This window comes from Pseudopipra pipra, chromosome 2 (assembly GCF_036250125.1).
Source record: "Pseudopipra pipra isolate bDixPip1 chromosome 2, bDixPip1.hap1, whole genome shotgun sequence".
NCBI lineage: Eukaryota > Metazoa > Chordata > Aves > Passeriformes > Pipridae > Pseudopipra > Pseudopipra pipra.
In genome coordinates, this window is record NC_087550.1 from 3693328 (window position 1) to 3715809 (window position 22482).

The window sequence follows — 22482 nt, forward strand, 5'->3', positions numbered from 1 at the left end:
CTGCACCTATTCTGTCACAAGGCAAAGTTTTGCATTGAATGTGTTGACATGGCCCAGACTTGAGTTCTACCAGTTGTTCTTGGAACTGAGGGAGGAAATGGAAAAGTCAAGCCCCACCTGCTGTCACAGGGCTTGAAATCCATGCCCAGATGAGAGACAGGCTCAAGGAAAAGAAACCAAGTATTTTTCCTCAATCGATTACTTGGAAACTTGCAACAGAGTTTATTCAAAGTTTGTGAAAGCTGAAGCAAACTACTGACAGTGTTGAAATATGAGAATAGAAAGGAAGGCACAAGTCTCTTCAGATAATTTACCTTTATGCTTTTCAAGTTTCAAGTATGTAGAATATTCCATCCAAGAGTTTAACCAAACTTAAGTATGTTTTGTGTGTGAACTCTTCAGCCAGCTTTTTGCTGTTGACACATCACCTTGATAAATGTCTTTTTACATTTGCTTCAACGTACCCAGTTAAAATATCTGACTCATTTCACAAATGCACTTTAAGGTTTCTCATTAAAAAGCTTTGTAATAGTCTAAGAGAAAAAGGGTTCTGCAAATAAAGAATAACATTAACTATTTTTGGAAAGTGAGTGTAGTGCCAATTAGCCTGCAGCAGTCTGAAGGCAAAATTCCCCATCCCCTACCAGGCAAGGTCACTGGAATTGTGTGTGCATGTTGACACAACCTTTTAATGCAATATTTAAAATAATTATTTAGCATGTCAAACCATATCTTCTTCTTATAAGTTCATTTCCACTGTGTAATGGATGGCTTGAAATCCAATTTAATTCATTTTCATGATGCAATTTTCTTCCATGTCTACCATTTTCAGTGCATATTACATCTTCTCTACTTCTGAATGCATCTTATTAAGTAATAATTGCAAATATATATACCATAAATTTCACTTCTGTAATTTCTCCTTTTAGTCAACTCTAATAACTGTCATTTGTGAAAGCTCAAAAAAAAAATCTGTAAATAAAAAGTGTTTCAACTGCACTCCCTATCCCGCTCAGTGAACAAAGACATTTCATAGCTAACCTGTCTTTGTTTATTTATTCCTAAATCCAATTCCTTTTTCTATTGAATCTTCTTCATGTGTTTTGCCTTTATAATAACTGATGTGAAGTCATGCAATTCAGTTAAATGACAGACTTTTTTCCAAAGCCGGACATGAAATTAGCTAGCATCTTTTTTCTCATCCTCAAAAGATCAGTTTGAGGTATCTGAAACACTGCCACAAACCAAAGTTAAAGAGAGGAACGAGAGAACTGGGGATTCTGGGAAGGTCCAGAGAATCTGCTCCCCTTCTAACCCAACTGAAGCATGGAAGGGGTCTGGAGGGATGCTGGGACATTGTTACCCCTACATCACACGTGGAGGAGGGTTTGAGGACCAGCTTTTGGGGTTTGCAGTCTTCATCTGAAGTTCTTCCTGCTTATACAAGCCCATGTCTTTCAAAAGATTCAACAATAAGAAGAAAATTCTTAGATTTATCTGCTTTCAAACAAACCAAACAAGCAAACAAAAGCCAGTCTATCTTAAATCTGGCTACTTCACAGATGCTGAACTTCACAGACCCTCCTATTGAAGCTGTTTGTTTCTGCAGTTCTGTTTCACAGACAGGACAGGCTGTTTATCAACAGGTGTTTTTATGTTTCCTTTGAAGGGGTTCTGGACCCGACTATTCGGTTTTAAACAGATTTAGCTTGATCATGACGAAACCTTCAGGAGAGGGTGGTAGTGCTTTCTACTTCCATATAAATGATAGCTCTGCCTACAAAGTGGCCATAAAAGCAGCAGGCAGGAACTTTTTTACGTTGTTGTCTGTCAGTTATATCCATGTAAAGTATACATTATTTGCAAGTTAAATTGGGGTTGGTTTCCCCAATCTGTCAGTTCTATCAGCTCAAGCTGACAGTCAAGCAAAGTTCTTCTCATGCATAATTATCTTTAACGAAGACTCCTCTGGCCCAGCTGGTTCAATGACACTTGAGCATTGTTTCCTGTCAGCACTTTTTGTAGGAACCTGAACCTAACAAACAATGCTGATGATATACAAGAAAATGTTGAACCTGGTTTACTGTCAGCACATCTCCTCTGCTGGGCTTGCACACCAAAGATAATAGTTAAAACATCAGTTTGAAAGGCAAAGCTAGTAGCTGTGCCTTTGAATACACACAAATAACATACTGAGTAGGCGGTAATTCTACATCAGAATGGGAGATGTTAGATAAAATCTCTTCCCAGCACAGCTTTTGAAATACCTGGGACTGAGTGCTGCTGCCTTTTCAAATTTATTTCGTTCTGCCCTTTGCTTTACACTCTTAGTACCTTCCCTTTACCTAACCCCTGGACAAAATTTCCAGGACAAGTAACTTTTCTAGGCTTGGGAAGTGATAATTTGACAATTAGTTTAGTTTTGTTCTTTAAGAAACAGTGTATATTTTAGTGCCTAAGTGTCTCACTTTTACTTTCATCCACTTTTGGCATTAGAAAGTTGGAAAGTTTTACATGCATTGTGCATAGGTAATAGCAAAGCAGAACCCAGGTAGGGGCTTCTCTATCCAGTACAATAAGCACTTATTTTAAATTGAAGGCAACAAACTGATAACTGATACTTAAAGAATGAAAGATGTATTTTACAAAACCCACTCTACCATATCCAAGCCAGTGGACCAAGCAAACATTGATTTTCATTTGAAACACATGCCAGGAATCCCTGCCAGTCTCATGTCAATGTTCACGCCCTCATCAACAGGAGTGAGCTGATCTCCCCATCCCTTTCTTTGTTTATACAGGGTAACATACCCTTGTTCCTGCAATTGATATTTACTTTTATTGTGCTGCTGTCTGCTTTTCACAATAATTTATGGAATCATATTACACACCACTCATCTAGTAGCTAGGAAACACCCATAAATTCTGCTTTGAATGAAAGACCACTATGGCACACGTAATATCTGTGAGACATTTATGTTGTACCCGCTCACATCCAGAAGTCAGCAAGTCCTTTATGCCTAAATGATTGCTTTCAGTGGCAGATGAAACTGTCTTCTCTGCTTCTCCAGCTGCATGAATTTTTCAGCTTATTGCTTTTTTGCAGAAAAGGGGATCAAAGTAAAGATGATGATAAATCTCCCTAACCCCATCCATAATGGCATCTTCAGACATAAAGGTGAAGATCTTTAAATATGTTTGTACAAAGATTCTTTCAACATTATACTGATCTGCAAGAAATGATATATGTCCTAGTGTCAACACTGCAGAACTTTATAAATATACTCAAAGATGAAATTGTCAGTTAATAGCAAATAATCCTAACATTTGCTAACATAGTCAACAGAGGACGGTTAAACCAGACGGATTGTTATTTACAGCTGTGCCAGATGGGACAGTTTGAAAAATGTTTAACTGCTCTTTAGTTAACATTTAAAATATACTCCTCAACATCCTGCAAATAGTTTTAAATTGCTGAGATTTTTATTTTTTGAGTAAAATTTACCTGCAAGTATTTTCATGTTCGTGTTGTCGACTACAATTATACGTGCCCGTAAATAAAAGACAAACTGCCTACAGAAAACTATTACTGGAGCTCACACCGTAGAAACATTAAATATTAATAACTTAATACATCAGTTTTCGTACAAAGTGACTGGACTTTGTGGGAAACTTGTGAGTTATTTACTGTAGTGCGTTATTTCAACATGACATTTATGCTGCACTACGCATTGTGGGGGGAATTAGTGCCATCTGTGTGTCTGGCTCTCAGATAAATGGTCAGTAATGAGACTTTTAAAGAAGGGGCATTGAAGTGGTGCTGTTTTGATTCAGTGTTATCTCCGTATTTCTTTAGACCCTACATGTCTCTGCTGTTTTCTTCCATTCTTTTGCAATGTTCTCTAAGAAATGTAAAATCACTCTAACAAAAGATTTTAGCAGAATGTCTGGACTGGTGAGGCAGGAACACGATGGCATGTAGAGCTGGACACAGCTTTATTGCTTAAAACTAAAGGAAGTGTTAAGTTTTCCTATAAAGCCAGAAGCAATCAGTAAAATACAATTGCAGTGTTCTCATCAGCCTTTCAGGGAACCACTAATCAGGTAGTTCATATTTGGGCAGCAGACTATACTGTTTTGCAAGCCTTTAATGATGAGTTTAACAGTGTTTGTGTACAGGTCATTTACTTGGTGAATATGCCTGAATATGAGCTGGTTTTTTCCCCCTCTCAAACAGGTGTGTAGACTGAAGCTTCTGAACTCCATAATTATTTTTTGAGGTACAGCCCATGATCCACTGAAACCTGTGGGAAATAATTTTACATACACTGACATAGCCATTGTTAGCTTGGACTGGATTTGAAGCGTTAGGCTGATGAAAAAGCATTACCCCCTGATTCCCAGTTCCCTACAGCCTAGGGACAAGAATCCGAAGTAGAAATAAAGGAGGAGATACAGGGAATTACCTTGCCCTTCCCTATGGCACATCAGGACATGACTTTTCTGCAGTTGAGAATGCCAGAATCATGCCAGCTGAGGCATTTAGGGTGCTATGCTTGCTATGCCCAAGGACAGGGACCAGACCCTGAGCCAGCCTCATCCTTTATGTCTTACCCCACAAAACCATGAGGGAACTCTCCTTCTCCCTGTGGCAGGGCTTTCTCTGTTCCTCTTGGCCTCACGCGTTCAAAGAGGAGATAAAGCAGTTTTTTGGTTTTAGATGCACATAACACATCCTTGTGGTGCATCAGTGTGCATAAATAAAAGTTCTAAAGTTTTCGTTTTGATATGCTCTGGTAGCTTATGTTTCTCTCAAGGCATTGCCTAAAGCATGAATTTTAGCACAGGTGCAGAATAGAATCTTTGAACTACCATTGGCATTTTAAATACTACGTCTTCCCTACACAAATTCTTATTGCAGATGTCGACATTTTGGATGTATTTGTAAAAAAACCTCAGTGAGAACTTGGTCTAACCTTTTATTTCTATTGTTGCTGTTTTATTAGTTGTTACATCATTTAACCTGTGCACTATTTCCACTGCTATGCCTGGAAACATGAATTACAAGGTTCTTGTAAGGGGAAAGCAATGTTCATTCACTTTTGGTTTACCACGGGGGATGGGGTGAGGGGATTGGTACTATTAGTCACTTCTTGTTTTTTGGGTTTGTAGGGGTTTTTTTGGGGGGAGAGGCGGTATGTGGGGTTTTTTTGTTTATTTGTTTTAAAATTGTACAAACAAAAGTAGTCTCTACCACTCAAGGAAGAATGTGAAGTCAGAAAATCCAGTCGTCCAGATGGAGAAATTTAAGAAAAATATTTCACAGTAGCTCTAATGGCAATGGTAGAAGTGTTAACACATTGGACTAATATCCAAATGAAATCTACTGTTCTGATGCTTTTTACACTCTTCAGTAGATGAACAGGGAAAAGAAAGAATAGGGAACAAAAAGAAGAAAAAGCCCTCCGAGACCTGAGAGCTGAGTTGAAGTTCTCTTGTTCTCACTTTAGTATTAAATTTGCAAGATGATAAACCCACAGTGGTTTAGTCATGGTAATTTCAGATTTGGCACAGTCCTTTGTGTACTGTGCACAGATAAGGAAAGGTCTATATCCTGTTTTCAAAGCTGTCCCTTGAGACATAATTAAATAATATATAATCTGTATTCTGGTTTAACACACACTTTCAAAAAAGGTGTACTATTAGGGAATGGATGTTTTCCAGGACTGTGAAAACTGCAGCAAGTTACAGCAACTGCAGACTTTTGGAACAGTTAAAGGACCCCTAAAAGACTTAGTTTACAGTGGCCTCTGTCATGAAGGGCTGCAGCTTAGCACAGGTCTTTACTCTCTGGACAGAGCTGTGAAGGTCTAACTGACCTCAAGGGAGAACCTCAGCTTCTTGACTCCTGCAGGAAGTTTCAGGGTAAGGACATGCAAAAAATATGAGTCACCCAGCATCTCCTCTGCTGGACCATATGCTTAAATATGAAGGAATCCTTCTCCCCACTTTCTCAGTAGAAAAAATACCCAAACCCCAGCTTAGTAGGGAAGATCTGCTGAGTGGGATTGCTGATCCACTTTAGAGCACACTGGATTTATCACACCCTATTTTCAGCCCAGACAGATATTCATACAAAAGATAGTAATTCATCAACCATGTATTTTCTATAAATCTATTTTTTGAATGAATTTATGTCATTTGGTGCCATTGAGACAAGATTTTCATACGTAATTTAGAAACCTGTCGAGGGAGGTTTAGCGATGGACTTGGCAGTGGTGAGTTAATGGTTGGGCTCAAATCTTACAGATCTTTTCCGACCTGAAGAATTATACACATCTACATTTAACCAAATATATCTATTCCCTGGAAGTTTTCAGTCTTCTGCGGAATTTAGTATCATTAGAAGCAGAAAACCTACATCTCCTCTTTTAAATGGGTGAGTTAAAAGTGTATAAAAATCATGCTCCTCTCAGAATTGTGTCACTGAAATGCTGTGATAAGTGCCCAGATTAAAGGGACTCTCTTACAGCAAAAATATCCTCAGTCACAGATTGAGGTGGCTTGGGACACTTAAAACAGAGTGGAGGTCTTTATAACTGATTCATAGAACATTTATTCATCCTGAATAAAATTAAAAAAATAAAAAATCAAACCAAAAGATGATTTCAGGGAAACATAATATGAGAAGTGAACACTACAATGAGCTTAAAGGATGTCTGGCTGGCTGTGGAGAACTTTTAATTTTACCATGAATTCCCTTCTAGATATAAAGATACCTCCCCCATGCCACTGTCTGTGATTTTTAAGAGTCTAGCATTACAGGATTAATTAGCTGTTCATCAACCAAGGTGCATATATGACGTACAGCAAGCAAGATGATATTGCTACTATTATGGCTTTTAAATAAGTTTCTGATACTTGATATTTGTTGGATCTCATCTCTTGATTGCTTAGCTTCCCTGTAATTGAACAAATAGTTTTTACTTACATTACTTCTTCCATAACTCCTACAAGAAATTCTTGACGCACCAAACCATTCTTGCACAGCATTTCTTTTCTCTGTAAGCCATTTATTTCAGCCCTTCAGATACTAACTTTCTGTGCAGCGATTTATTCTCTAGCTTTCTGTGCATCTGAACTTGTAATGCTTTGGTAAAACTCTCAAATTTTCACACAAACTTTTCTTCATGAGGCTCTGTTTGCCTGGTACACATGGCTGCCCACCCCCTCCTATTATCAGTGCATCTACAAGCACATGCCCCAGTGGCAGCAACGATGTTATTTACTTGGTGCTATTTTCAATCATCAATACACTTTGCAAACTTTGTCTTTAGAAGCAGCATGGATTTTGGAGTATCATTAGTGCCTTTCCCTGCAGAAATATGGAGGAAAGTAGATGGCATAAAGCTTCCAAGGTTAGAACACACATCTCTCTATATTCAGACTCTGTTAGAATCTCTTCTTTCCTTGCCAAGCTCTGCTTTGGTGACATACATCAGGTGGAGTAACAATCCTTTTCTAAATCATTTTTAAAATATGTATGTATTGCAAATATGTTGGTGTAGGACTGGGCTGCTTGGCTTTTATGTGTCTCATCAGGGAGAGAACATCATCTACCCTTCCTTCCCTCCTCCATTCCACAATCTCTTCAGCATCACTCACAGCTCAATGTTCCCCGAGAAGAGATTTGTGTTTGGTCCCTGCAAGCTTATCAGATGTAGACTTGTGGGAGGTGTGGAATGTAATTTTTTGTAATCTGTCACTATTAGGGAAAAGAACAGTGACTTTTTTCACTTAGAAATAGTCCACTTTTAAACACTGTGAATAATTTCAAGTTTTTGCAATTGAACGCATTTTGTTTGATTGTGCCATTTACCTTCTTCTTCCCCATAACTAAAAGATTACCTGATAAATAGTCTAGTTATAGACAGGATATCAGAGCAAATTCTGGAATATTTGACTACAAAGCTACAGGAAAACTTCAAGATCATCCTCTAATATGGCAACCTGGAGTGGTGCTTTTAACAAGGATCTCATTTTTGAGAGCATCCACTCAAACATCAGTGATGAAGTTATGTCTGTATGATCAGAATCCACTCACTTTATTTTGCAGCATTTCTACTATATTCAAATTTATGTCTGTTTTGGCTTTTACACATTTCCAACACATAAAAGTTTCATAAGTCTGAGTATTGTGTCCAGTTTTAATTATGTTAGTTCTGCCTTTTTATTTATGACTTTAATCCAAAATAGCAAATTTGGCAACCAAACCCATGTCAGGGCTTGCCAGGTTGTTGTAACCAAGATCATCTACTTGCATGGACGGCTTTCTTATTCTGGGCCAAATTTTAGGCTTTAAATGTGGCTCAGGGAAGTTTGGAGGTTTTGTTTGATCAATGAAACAGATGTATGTGTTTATCCTTAGATATGACCTTGCAGAATGTTGCCCAGTAAGGGGTATCCATGCCAGTAGGCAGTAACACCCTCAAGAAAAAAAAAATGAGAAGGTATTATACAGTTTAGGAGATGGAATTGTTGGATCTCTAATCACTGTTTGTTTAGGGATCAGTAACAAGAATTCTTCCTATTGCCATGGAGATGGAAAATCAGGATGCACTGGTCAATCAACATGTGGCTCTGAGCTCTTACTGTGATGCAGGTGTGGAAAAAGCTACTGACATCTGAAAATGCTTTAGGTGAGATAATGTTGGAAGAGAGAAAGACTGTGCTTATGAAAGACTTCCCTGAGACAGTATTTGGACTGCTTTTCTGGTCATTTACAGTCTGGAAAAAATGATGTAAGCTAGAAAGGGTACAGAGGGAGAACAAAAAGATGATTGAAGGAATGGATTATTCAACAGAGAAGTTACAAGAGCCTGGACAGTTTTGTTGTGCTGAAGTCAAGAGTGGGCAAACAGTAAGATAAGAGAAGAACTATTTCAAAGATAACATCAGTAAAAATTCAAGTGAATACAAACTGGTAATGAATCAACTAAAACTGAATGTTGGGAAAGGAAAAAAAAAATCACTTTCATGTTATCAGCATGAAACTCTGATTCAACCTTCCAGATGAAGTAGCTGGGACAAGGAACTCGCACTGTTTTAAAACAATCAAGTTGGACCACTTTTAAGAAGGGATTTATATACTCAAAAACTGCTGCAGACAGAAAACCAAGTCTGTGCTACAGATTCTTGAATTGTTAGTGCAGTGGTACAGCCAAAAAATTTACCATTATAAAAAATTTACACCTAGACTGCTTTAAACCCCTGCATCAGAATTTCTTTTGGTTACCTGCCAAGAGCAGGAAAGTTCTTTTCACATGACACATCATTTGTTTTCCGAGTTTTTCTGCTTCTTCCTCTGAATCCTGTGAGATTAGGTCTAGAGTGCCTTTCAGCATTCAGCTTTATTGCCCCAAAGTTGGCCCCATTGACTGTCTGCAGCTAGAAACAAGTAGCATGTGCCAGCTTGCTTGCCAAAATTCAATTCCCAGGTCTAGGGCAGCAGCTCCTCTCCACTTCCCTCGGTCTAAGCCAAAGAGAAAAGCAAAAAGCTGAGCCAAAAAAAAAAAAAAAAAAGGCAGTCCATCACCTTTAACATGAGACAAAATTTTTTGGACCTCTGAACAATTCTTGTGTCACAGTACCTACTACTGCAAGCACTTGGGCTTTTACAATACTCTTATTTGTTCATGGCTTTTGTTTTTTTACCACATATTGCCTGTCTTTGTAACACCATTATCAAGCAATTTGTTCCTGGACTGGTTGCAAACGTGCAAAGTAGATGTTTTGCAGACCTTCTAAACCAGACACCTGTGGTCAAACAGCCTGTGCATGCAGGAGGCTGGCATGAGTCTTCCAAGCTGTTAATAGCATTTAAAAGAAATTTAATCCTGTAAAACAAATCACTGCAGATTTGGAACGTATGTTTATGTAAGTGCTCCAAAAGAGCAGTTGAGCTCTTTTGAAGTTGATAGTATTTACCTCAGGCAGGAGCATTTTTCAAGCTCTGAAATAATTGGCAGCGAGCCCTATAAAACTTACTCCGAGCATTAGGTTGCTAAAACACAGTAAAATGCCCACATCAACTTCCTAATACCCTTCCAGCTCAGTATCTGGCTTTAACACCTCCCCCTTGACCAACTCAGGCTCTGGCCAACAATAAGCTCCTGAGCCAGCCTCTCCCTACTTATGAGAATGAACTCAAGTACTTACTGCACAGAGGGCCCAGACGGTTCCTTCCTCTCCATTGAAAGCTGCTTGCTGGCCTTAGCCTCTCCCCTGCTTCGTTTTAAAAACTTCCCCTGCTGACCTCCAAAAACCACCAGGCCCAGCCAGTCCCTTGACCCGCCCTCACAGCCCATTCTAGGACCTTTCTCTGCACTCGCCCACGGGGCCCAGTTTGATTCAGCTGGGGCTGATCTACACCATCACGCTCTTTTCCCAAGCTAAGCATGTAGAGCAGGAGGGGTGGCATTCAACACGCTATTTTATCATGCTGTGAATAATTAGAATTGTTTTTACTGAACAAAATATGCGGCAAAATGAGTAGGCAGTAACGCGAACTATTATCGTTCGTGCTATTCATGTGCAGTGACAAGGCAGTATGACCTAACTTCAGCTTTCCTGTAGTTCAGCTATTGTAGATATCACAGCTGTGGTGTTCAGGAACGGCCTTGGCAGTTTGGACATGCTGCTGACAAAAATAACATGTGAATTTTAAGTTCGGTGTCATAGCCAGCTATAAAGATTAATTCGTCCTCTGGTTTTGTTTACTGAGGTCCCTGCTTTTAATTTACTACAATCACAATATTTGCTGAAAGAGAAAGGGAATCTTTGGGATGTGTGCAGGAAGATTCCTTCTCAAAATAGGAATGGACCAAAAATGAAATCACCCAGCCAATATAAATACAGGAGTGAATTCTATATGAAAGCAGGAACAGTATGCTGATTGAAAGCAAACTGGGGGGAAAAAAAAAATAAAAATATATATTTCTTATTTAATAATCGGTTTTCATTACAGTTTTCAAAACTGTGATCTCCTCTAGCCACACATTACTTTTGATATGGTTTAAAACACGGGGTGGAAGTTCCAGGTGTGGGAGTTACAATATAAGCTATCAAGGAAGACAATATAGAGAGATACACACAAATCAAAAAAGATGATCTATTTAATCATTTATGTAGAGCTGTAGTACATTATGATTTCTCCTAAATACCACTCACTGTAACATCAGAGATTAGTTTTCCCTGTAGAATAGTGTATTTAGAGGCAATCATATACCAATCAGTATTAATTAAGATCATAAAAGATGAAGTATCGTATAGGAAGCAACTCTCTAGGGTGAGAAATGGTGTAACATGAGGTCTATAAAGCATCTGTCTGCTTAATGGGTTGATTCACATCTAAGCACTCAAAACTACTCTGCTAGGTAGGAAGCTCTCAGGATCTACACATGTACACAGATTAACTGCAGATACACTCAGCCTGGTTCTTTTCCTACTTCCCAGGAGTTTAGCAATGGAACCCAAAACACTGTTTTCAGATATGCCAGATTTGGACCATGTCACGCAGTGGATCTCCTGTTTCCAAGTGTTGCTGATTTCTTTTAACTTGAAGATCAAAAAATGATGGGGAATCTGAAGGAAGTTGTGAACTAAGTATACATATAAGTGTGTATGTATATATATATATTCTTTCCCCTTTCAGTAGTCATGTCCTGGAGATCAGGATGGTCCCTGTACACTGCAAGTGTGTTCTTGGTGGAAAAAAAAAAAAAGGGGGAGGAGGGAGAAAGGGGAAAAAAAGAAAAAGAAAGAAAGAAAAAGAGGGAATTGGAAAATGAAACTGGAAAATCTACAGATCATAATCTGTGATAACAACAGGGGAGGAGATTAGGCAAAGTCTTTGTTAGGGGAAATCGATCCACTACCAGCCCTGGAGATAACATCCAGTAAGTAACAAAAAGCTGACAACAAATGTCACAGCCCTGAGCCCAGCCAGACAAACCCCTCAAAGCCAGAGGTGACAGAGGATGCTGATGCATTCCATGTCCTCTTCTGTGGATTGCAGGTCAGGAAGGGGAGACAAGGTACAGGAAAAAGACAGTTCTCATATATGCATCTACTGGAACGGGGGTGAGAAGATGAATCAGTTTATTTGGAGGAGATTCTAGTGTCAGAACCACTAATTTGGAAGAAGAACATCAGCCAGCAGGTTGGACTGCATGCTGTGTGGAAAGCAATAAGGAAGAGGAAAGGGGAAAATAATAACAAAAAGAAGCAGCAGCTAATGGAATAAATTCTGTGAAAACAAGCCTGAGAAGTTAGAGGTGCACGTCCCTGCCATGTAGAGGTCCAAATGGGTGTAGGAGGATAATGGGAGTGGGAGTTCATGTAGGCAGAATCTGACATCAGGTATTGATTCTGTCTGCTGCCTAAAGTTGTTGAAACCCCATCCTAAAGAAAGCATACTTTTACAGAGCTACTCTTATAATAATGCCATCGCTTCAAACAGCAAACCAAAGCAATTCAGGAAGAAACTTTTTAAAATCAGAAGAGAAGTAAACACTTATATCATTAAAAGGTGACTGTTTAAGCAGGTATCACTTTAGACTATTTTCACTTGCTAAATTCAAGAAATAGTGTGAAACAATATAAAATGCTAGAGAGAAAGAGCTCTTTGCTAGAAGGTCATTTAAACAAGGAACTTCTTTGAAGGTGTGAAGCCACTTCAGTATTAATGTAGTCCCAGTCACTCAGCAGGATGTCAGCAGTGAGAGACCTATTCTATTAAGAGATATCCCTCCAGGCTATACCAATACACTGAAAAACACTTATTTATTCTTTTGTATTTTACAGTGATCACAAAGAAAAGCCTTCCCTGGTTTCTAGGTCTTAGGCAACAAATTTCATCCAGTTTTGTAAGGAGATCACTCCAGCAGATGCTGTAGTGAACCTGCAGAGCAGAGTAACAAACACTGGGCCTTATTCACAGCCATGTAATCCTATTGCTTCCTAAAGGGAAATGCCACAAACAGTGGAGATCAAAAGCATTTAGCAGCAGAGACACAGATCCCTAGAGACTAACAAACAGCAGAAGAAATACTCTGAGTCACGAAATAGCCAAAAGTACAACTACTGAAACTAGGCAAAGCCAGAGTTTGACAGAGTTTGTATTTTTGGCATTAATGAAGAGGTTAAACAGTCAAAAGAAGTCTTGTTAACCACCTGTTCCTTGTGTTTCCTGCTGTTGCATCCAAATGTTATTTAAATTCTCTTCTTTCTTTAATTAGTTTTCAGGTGACAATATTATGTCACCCTCACAGTCAGTATTTTACTTCTCCTTTTATTCAACCAAGAAGCAGTTTTGCTTTTATTGAGAGCTGGTTGCTCTTGGTGTTTCAGTCCTTCACTTATATACAAATATATGCACAGATACAGATATATAATAGCCCATTGCACATTTTCTTCATGAGCTGCAGTAGCTGGATACTTCTTTAACACACTATTCCTGTTCTTGTGAATGACGAGGACAAATATCGAGAAATTTGAAGACACAAAATATAAAACTATTTACTGAAAATACTCAGAACAATAGACCCCTAAAAAGAAAAAAAAAAAGAAAAAAAAAAAAAGTCATCTGTGTCTTCTGCTAAAAATTGCAGGAGAAAAAGAGACAAAGAGGCTGCTCTGATCTCAGGATGCTAAAGGTAGCCAGGCCACTAAATCATGCATCAGATTGTTTACTGTAAACATAAGAGAAAGCTGTAGCTTGTAGTGTGCTCAGTTTTTGAGAGGACATGAACTAAGTCAGGGTGTACCCAGAAAACATGAAGGGGGACAGGGATGAAGAGAGAAGCCCGGGGAAATTGCCTTTGGCTTTTGTCTCCAATGGTTTCTCCCTCACCTTTCCTTCTTTCACTCATGTTTGTTTTCCTCACTCCTAGCAGCCTCCCTTGAAACTCTGCTCCTACTGCATTCACCAGCATCCACCATTCTGCATCCAGCATTCACCCCTGCTTGCGCCTACCCTCCTCCCAATCTTTCTTGCACATCTGGAGCCACCTGTTCTACTTTACCATCGACCCTTTCCTTTGCCAAGGTGTGTTTCCTTTGCCAAGCAAACACGTTCGGAGGCAAAAATAATTATTGAAATCCTGCTGCCAAGATCCTTAACTGGAATCTTTGCCTGAAACACAGCCTACACCAGAGTGCAGTGACATCTTCCTCCTGCAAAAGCACCCATATGCTAATAGGTTTTGTCAGAAGTCCTAAAGGTCCTGCACCAACCAGCAATAAATCTTAGTCTTCAGATCAGCATGATCTCTAGGCATTCACTAAGTTGGCATTACAAGTCATAGGCTCAGCTTCCAAGTCTACCAGCACTGGAGCCCTGTAAATTCTATTTGGCTGCCCCAGCAGTGCAGAGTCATGATGTCTAGGGAGTCACTGTCCTTCCTGCTATTTCCCGTGCAACAGCCAGAGCAGTAAATGTGGCTCTCCCCACCCCTCCTTCCTCCCTGTTCCACCACTATCCTTCCCTCTCACTCTCCCTCCCATACCTTGGCCAGACTAGACCATCATCCTTGGGTGCAAAGATTTCAAATTTGTGTCCACTGGTAACACACCTCGAGCACATTCTGTCTGAGCTGTTACTGTCTCCAGTACTGTACAAGGCACTGGTCACTTCAGAGACCTTTCACACTGCAGAATTCCTCTCTGGCATACTGGCCTGGATCAGGAACAGTGTGGCCAACAGGTCCAAGGAAGTGATTCTTCCCCTGTACTCAGCACTGGTGAGGCCACCCCTGGAGTGCTGTGTCCAGTTCTGGGCCCCTCAGTTCAGGAAGGACATGGAGGGGCTGGAGCAGGTCCAGAGAAGAGCAACAAGGCTGGGGAAGGGACTGGAGCACAAGTTCTGTGAGGAGAGGCTGAGGGAGCTGGGGCTGTTCAGCCTGGAGAAGAGGAGGCTCAGGGGAGACCTCATCACTCTCTACAACTCCCTGACAGGAGGTTGTAGCCAGGTGGGGGTTGGTCTCTTCTCCCAGGCAACTCTCAGCAAGACAAGAGGGCATGGTCTTAAGCTGTGCCAGGAGAGGTTTAGGTTGGATATTAGGAAGAAATTCTTTACAGAGAGGGTAATCAGGCATTGGAATGGGCTGCCCAGGGAAGTGGTGGATTCTCCGTCCCTGCAGATTTTTAAAAAGAGACTGGTGTGGCATCAGTGTCATGGTCTGGTAACAACAGCGGTGTTGGATCAAAGGTTGGACTTGATGATCTCAGAGGTCCCTTCAAACCCAGCTATTCTATGGTTCTGGCAGTAGCCTTCAGCTAGCCATGTGGATCCTGTGCTATTTAGGAATAAATCTAATTCCTCGGGCTCTTTGAGTGCAAATCATAAACCCAATACCAGCATTAACCACATCCTCGGCGACATCACAGCAGTCCATGGCTAGTTATGAGCCATTTGCCTTGTCTCCAGCATTCCTCATCCAAACTCCTCTTCTGCAGAATCCTCCATAATCTGAAGGTTATGGTTCAACTGAGGCCCAGCAGAACTTCCCTCCCCCGTCCAACCCTGAATTGCTGTGCCCTCTTTGCTGTGTCTCTTGCCCTGGCAAAGCAGCTCGGGAAGAACAAGCCCAGCAGGATAGGAGAGAATCTTGGCTCACATTACTCTTTCCCAGGAAAGTAAGACAAGCCACGAGTGCATTTTTTTTTTTACAGTCCCCACAAGCAGATCAGGTGCTGTGGGAGATGGAGATGACAGTTGCTAGGAGCAGTCTCGGAGCAGTCTCGGAGCAGTCACAGCCTCCACATGAATCACCCTGGGGCCAGTGTCAGACCTCCTCCTCCTCACATGAGGTGGTGCACAACAACAGCAACTATCAGGTCTCACATCTTTGTAAACACAACAAGGTGTTCAGGCCTTGACAGGTGCCACGTTGGCTGAGAGAGGCTTCAAACAACAGGGTCTGTTTTAAAACCCTAAGATCATTCCTGTTTAAATTTCCTTGCTTAGGAGGTTTGATATTGTAAGACTTCTGTTTTCCTCCTGACTAGCCAGGCTTGCAGTTCTTCCCTAACTCTCCAGTCAGGGTAATGAGACATTTGGTTAGATCTCATACTTATAGCTGAAGTTTTACCACACTCCAACATTGGAAACTATTTTAAGAGGCAGGAGAAAGATTTTTGAGAAAGGGAAGTGTTACTCATGATTGACAAAAAAGCAGTTGTGTCTTCAGAAGCCAAGGGGGAGGATATGAGCCCAAGGAAAATAATGAAATGAAACACTTATCTGCCTTTTCATTATACAACCAGTTTTCTTAAAGATGCTTTTTCTCTGTGGGAATCTGAATAGGAACCTCTGAGATGTTCTGCACATTGCCCTCTTACCTCACAGCTTTTATCTGAAGTTTTGCAGCATCAAGTCTTGGCTTCAAATTCTTGAACTGTCTATAAACAATAGTGGAAAGTTTATGGTGGAGCGAGCACAATAGAATTCTTACAAAAATATAAAAGAAAATATTCTTGTTCTCCCCCAAAAAAATGTTCTATGGACACTTAAGTATAAAATTGATTACCTAATTTTCTGCACAAACTGTGTGCTTAAAACCAATTGCATTTTTCCATTTTGAAATGTTCAGATTTTGAAGACTGATTTTCCTTCTACCCATGCATTCCTGTCATTTGCAATGTAAAAGGATGCTGATGCCAATGAAAAATTGGTTTTCTGTGTGCTGGAAAGGAGTGAAAAACCCTGTTTCAATTAGGTGTAGTTACAGTTAGGTAGTTAGCCTACCTTCATCCTCTCCACTGCGTGTGTCATTTGAGTCTCTTGTCCTTCTTTGACCTCTCCTTACTTACTCTCTCCTTGCCCATGGCAAGGTCATCTTTAAGGTCCATTCCAAGCCATTCTATGATTCTACTACCTCTTATTCATTAGTAAGATGTGGCAAGAAATGTCATGTCATTACTGTTGTATCTGTCTACTTTGAAGAAGATCTACCACTTTTTGACGGATTGTGTGGATTCTTCCATTAAGAAACCAACAGATTTACTCACTTTAAAAAAGGACTTTAACCCATTGTCACTAGTTATAGCTTATTCAAGGCAGGTACTTAAATACTAAAAAATTTTAGGTCCTAAAAGTTTCTAACAAGCTGAAAGCACTTCTGCAGGTCTTGCAGTCAGATCAGTATCTCCCCCTCTCTCTTCCCTTTCCTTGTTGTTGGATGTTCGGTTTCTCAGATGTGTTATACGTGGTAAATCGATGAGATCTATCTTAAAACTCCCAACTTTTCTGTAATATACATCTTCTCCAGAGAACTGGCAAGCCTAAAAAGCTCAGCTGCAGATACGTCAGCCTGAACCAAAAAAGTGCAGATTGAAGGTGGTGACTCACCAGTTCGCGATGGAGCAGCTCTGTGCAGTCAACTTTCTCCTACATTAAACAGTTCTAGGAGAAAAATTTGAGGGGCTTGGGGCTGGTTTGGGGTTTTTGCTTTTGTGTAGACTTCCATTCTTTATTAGCCTCTGCTTTTGTATAAAAGGAAGTAAGTGCAGCCTCCTTCGCAGTGGGGATAATCTTCAGAAAAGATATTTTATAGACTTCTCAGTCTACCGTCCATTTTTTGTTGGAACTTGCCAAGAGAGGCTCAAGTGTGCGCAGATACCGCCACCAACCCTAAGATAGGAAAAAAGAAAATTTCTGTAGAGAGACAGACCTGACTTACATGTGCTTTTATTTAAGCAGAGAGAAACTATATAAAGTGCAAGAGACCATTCTTAACATTAAAAATTTATCTCATGTTTCTGATCCATAGCGAGAGGGAGCACTGGAAAAATTCAAAGCTTTCCACAGAGAATGTACAGTGCATCAGCGTTTCAGATAGTGCAGCTACCTCAGCAACTGGAGCAAATGAGAAATAACATGGTTTTACTCACAGCAAAAGTCTAGCCATCAAGAATTTACAGCCTGTGGTTGGAGGTGGGGGAGGCGAATGTTTTTGTCTGAGGATAAATAATAGCAGCAATGGTGTGTGACTTACACTGGAATATGGTAATTACTATGCTGGATCAGATTTGTACCTCATCTTTAATCAAAAGCAGGCAGAACACTAAGCTGGCCACCCTGAGCTGGAAAAGGACAAGGAAGAGAAGGGCATTTTCTACATTTGGCACTAGAAAGTGAACGGTGTGTTTTTTGAGCTCCAACACATCATTTTTAAACTAAACCATGCTGTGGAGCACGGGCACTTTTAATGGATAGAAAGATATGGTTTAGTGCATGATTTGGTGAAAGACTTTGGAAAGCTTGTCCCTGAAAACATTTTACTTCAGACAAAATCTAGACATCTTTACCTAAATCTGTAGCCCTTCCATTTGATAATTTTTCTATCCTCAGTGTAAAAGAAAGCTGGCTATTTGTCCCTCCACTGTCTTTTAAAGAGAAATGCAATTACTTTTGTGCAACTTTCAGGTACAAAGCAAAAATAACCCATGCATAGTATTTTCAAAATTCCCTGATTTCTTTAGCATTAAAAATTGATTTCTTCATAAAAGCTACTTTTTCCTCATTTAATAGCAAACCACCCCACCATGTCCTGAAACACATCAATAAAAAAATACCCTTTGTGTAGAAAGTTAGAACTGATTTATCAGTGCATATAAAAATTATATGCTTGCTATGTAAGATCAACCAGGCTTCTGGCAAATTTTCCTAAACTGATGCAGCTTTTGGGTATGGCTTCATCATTGGAGTCCCTAAATAAAATGTAATTTAGCAGAACAGAGAGCACTTCTTTGACTGCACATCGCCATTAAACACCTCCAAAAAAACATCCTGTGGAGTTCTATTCACCAGGCCTTCCCTGGAAGAAAAATATAATCAGTATCTTTAGCAGGCACCAGCAATATCCATCACCATTTCTACATTCCACACAAGAATTCTTCCCAAAAAATTCTTTCAGCAGCAGCACCTGCATCAGGGAGAAAGGAGTTAAATAATCTCAACAGGTTTCTGTGGGCAAACGTGATGTCCAGAACTCCAAACTCCGAGGGTAAAGATGAACTAACAGAAAAGTTGCCAATCAATTGCCAAGCCATTGATAAAAGTTTATGGCAAGATTTCCTTTCTTATTCCAAGAACTTTATCTGTATTAAACTCTGCATCACCAGTATCTATACATTAAAGGAGAGAGACCATTTCAGGAAAGTTTGAGCTGTATGATAGCTTTGGTAAAAGAGTATTTTATAGGACTAAAATTCTGCCTGCTCTAGAGAGATGGGTAAGACATTGTTTTGTGAGAGAGACAACACATTTAGTCTACCTGTTATGCCAGTCAAGAAATGATATCTAAGTTTTTTAATCCCAGGCCCCTTTCCTTTACCTGTTAATCCCTGCTTTTCCTCACTAGAAATGCTCTGATTGAGTGATTAAATGACAAAAAACCCAAGCTGTTTTAGTAACAGAGCTTTCTTAGAGAAACACTGGTGTTCATCACAAACTTAGATGACCAAGAATCAGCATGTTACAGCAACAAGTCTATTAACACAACTAAAAATTCTATTTTCCTTAAATTCGGAGAAGACTGAGGCATTTGATTATTTTCTTTAACTAAGTAACAGATTGTTTTTCGAATGACTTTGAAAAAAATATTTTCATCCCTGAAACAAAAACTCAAAATCTGACATGGGAGAGACAGACAAAGATCTGGAATTCTGGTTACAGCTTTGTTGGTAAACAAGGAGGCAGTTCTACTATGTATTTCCTTATCTTTATTAATTAAAAAACATTCTTTTTCCTTGAAAATGAAGTTCAAGCTTTTTTCTCAATCCTAATCAAGAAATCATCCCTTTCAGTTTCCTGATCTGTCAAGGTCTGACAAACAAGTCCTGAAAATTGTGACAATACTCTGTGGTTTCCATTAGATGTCTGAAGATAATTAAGATCACTCTGGCTCAGCTTTACCTTTTTTTGGAACTTTCAGGTCACTTTTGATCTTGTTGCAGGGCCTGAAGATGGTAGGCTTTGAAAGAAAAGAATAGGTTTTTAAAGCAGAGGCATTTATGTTTAATCCCTTCTTCTACTTATGCAATTCACTGAGGAGCAATCCATACAGAAAAGTGTAAAGCAACTCTGACTGCTTGGCCTTGCCTATTGCAAATCTTATCTCCTTGGACTTCAACCCATCAAAGAATGCTAGGGCTGGTGTAAAGTGTCCTTCCAAGTAGTTCATGGCCTTACCTGGGAATTTTCATGTCCTTTATGATAAAACATTCACCTTCATGAGAGAAAGTTCTCTCAGTCATGGTTAATCAACGACTGGAAGCTTACATTGTTATAAATATTGTACCCATTACTTTGATCTATGTTTCATAATTGATTCATCCTGAAGCAGAAGAGAGGGAAATGCATGCTGACATAATTTTGTTGCATTGATACTTAATTTATGTAATTCCTTACCCTTACTAGTTAAATTGATTCTCGTTGTTGACATTAAATAACGGTAATCTTCACAGATGGTTAGGGCTTATATTCATTACCATTACTACTTCCAACCTCAATGGAAGCACTTTTATGGTGTATATGAGGATACAATGACACAAGTTTACAGACTAATAGAAACAACAACAAAAAATTGTTGAGAAGGAAGAAACAATCCCACAAGTGTAATCTGACATTTTTTATGGAGTTCAGAAGTGATTTCTCTTGCCAACTGCACCTTCCCTTGTGCTTTTATGATCCAACTACCTTTGTGTAGAAATGGATCTTTAGGAACAATGTGCAGCAGAGAAATCAGTCTTTCATCCTCTTCAATAACAAATAATTTTCCCTTGCCATAGGATGAGGACAGGTGTGGAAGGCAGACTTAACTTCCTGGAGCAGCAGAGGTTGGCACAAAGCATCCACACAGTCTGAATCAAGACAGTCTGGGCAGTCTCATCCTTCTGCTCCTCCTGCCCATCCCAGCTTTAAACCCTCATCTACAATTGGTGATGACATGTACTAATCCTCTTCATACAAGCTATGAGAGGATTGTAACTTCATATGGGAAATGTCAGGGGAAGGAAAATACAGAACAAAAATCCTTCCTTCTTACAAAAGCATTCAATAACAAAGAAGGAAGAACTAAAAATAAAAAACAGACAGACTGCGTACGAAGTTTGTTTAGAACTAAATAACTCCAGAAAAACAGCTTAATGCTGTTCCTTTGTGGGATTAAGATCTTATTTGAGGGTGCAATTTATGCCTGCAAAATTTCATACTGAAGTAGATGCACTTGTGAGTAGATATTATCCTCTTTAGGTAATAAAAGAAATAATTATAACAATCAGATTTGTTTCTAGAATTGAACAGTAGCTTAAAAATTGTGTGCAAGAATTGCTCACAAAACCAACCATCCTACATATTTAACCCTTTGCTGCCAGCCTCTTCACCATGAGATGGCAAAGAGTTCTTTTCATTTCATGGCAATGATCACTGGAAAGGAATAATTTATTTATACACAAATTATATTGTATAACACTTCATCCTCAGCTTCAAGCTCAGAAATATTTATTATGCTCAGATAAATGTTATCATCATCATTCCTACACAGAGTAAGTACATCTTGAGCATATTTCTTTTTCTTTTTTCATTTGTGGCAGGGAGTTTTTGTCATTTGAGCATAGGCTCTTCCTTCTTATTTTATGCATTTGCCCTCTGGTCGTTGTCAACCCCTGCAGTCAGAATAATGAATTCCTCTTTACTGCACTGTCAGTGTGCTATCATTATTGTGGACTTTTCCTCCTATGGAAGGGTGTTTTGTAAGTTATTTCTGAAAAGCTATACCACGTATGTGTTTGGGATTTATAGGACTGTACTGATCCACCATTTTCCAGAATATCCAATGCAGCCACTGTAAATTTAAAGAAAAAGAGAGTTCTCATCCAGCTGTGGACGTGAAGACAACTCAAGGGAGTATTATCTGCTTCTAACTCCTTGCAGCTTTTACACAGGAAACACAAACTCAGCTCAAGATCACAGAGAGATTTCTGTTTGCCTTTGCAGTAGGGCTGTCGTTTTCTTTATGCCACCTACACTTCCTGCTGGCTTTTGAGGAGACAAACATTTGTGTGTGATTCTGAACACAGGTCTTCTGCCTGACAGCAAATGATGCTGCCAGCTGAGCTTTTAGAACAGCTGTTAGATTCATGCAAAGCTGCTTGTCTCCCATAATTACCTTAGTGCAAGATACCATTTTAAAAAGTCTTATTTAGCATCCTCCTCATGGTAAGAAAGTCACTTTCAGTCTTGGAATTATTGCAGATGCTACTTTTAACCACAAAAAAAAGCTTGCCTTTGTACTCCATGCATCTCATAAGGCTTTTCCCACCGTGTTTCAGAAGGCCAAAGCTCTCATAATATCAGTGTCTTTGCTAGGAAAGGAGGGCTGCAACTGGTAGTTCTGCTTTTTTGGTTACTGGCAGACT

The 22482-nt window shown here is 39.6% G+C and overlaps 1 protein-coding gene across 1 annotated transcript in view; it reads left to right on the forward strand.

Annotated features, from left to right (window-relative positions):
• Positions 1-22482, forward strand: part of HTR1F (5-hydroxytryptamine receptor 1F) — a 108274-nt gene that overhangs the window by 23077 nt on the left and 62715 nt on the right. The window lies entirely within an intron of this gene.